Below are 535 nucleotides of genomic sequence, written 5' to 3' on the forward strand. Positions count from 1 at the left end.
GTCCTGGTCCCTGTAACTCCCTGGGGGGCAGCCGAAGTAGGTGTTTCTATACATGAAGAGAGGACAGAAAGTTCTACATAAGACAACCTCAGCAAACTTCACCCTCACTGAACACATGTCTAGAATCCCACCAAGGTGGGACAGGCTCAGTAGTAACAGAACTCCAGCCCATAATAAAGCCATTGGCACAAGCCTAAGTCACACCATGGATGTCACTGTCAGCCCATGACAAGGGACCAGAAAGAGTAGCACAATTGAGTTGGAGATGTGGTTCTTAGCATGTATGAAGCCGTAGGTTTGATCCTTAGTACGCATAGCCCTGGTATGGCGGTGCACAGCGCCAATCTGTACTCAGAAGCAGAGGCAGGAGGTAGGAGGATTAGATGTTCATCCTTAGCTACTCAGTAAGTTCTAGACCACCCTGGGCTCCATCAGACCCTGGTTTGTTTGTTTGTTTGAATTTCTTGTTACCATTGCTCTGGAAGGGTAGATGTTTCAAACCCAAGAAGACAGATGCCGGTGGATGGATTCTGAA

This window comes from Mus musculus, chromosome 15 (assembly GCF_000001635.26).
Source record: "Mus musculus strain C57BL/6J chromosome 15, GRCm38.p6 C57BL/6J".
NCBI lineage: Eukaryota > Metazoa > Chordata > Mammalia > Rodentia > Muridae > Mus > Mus musculus.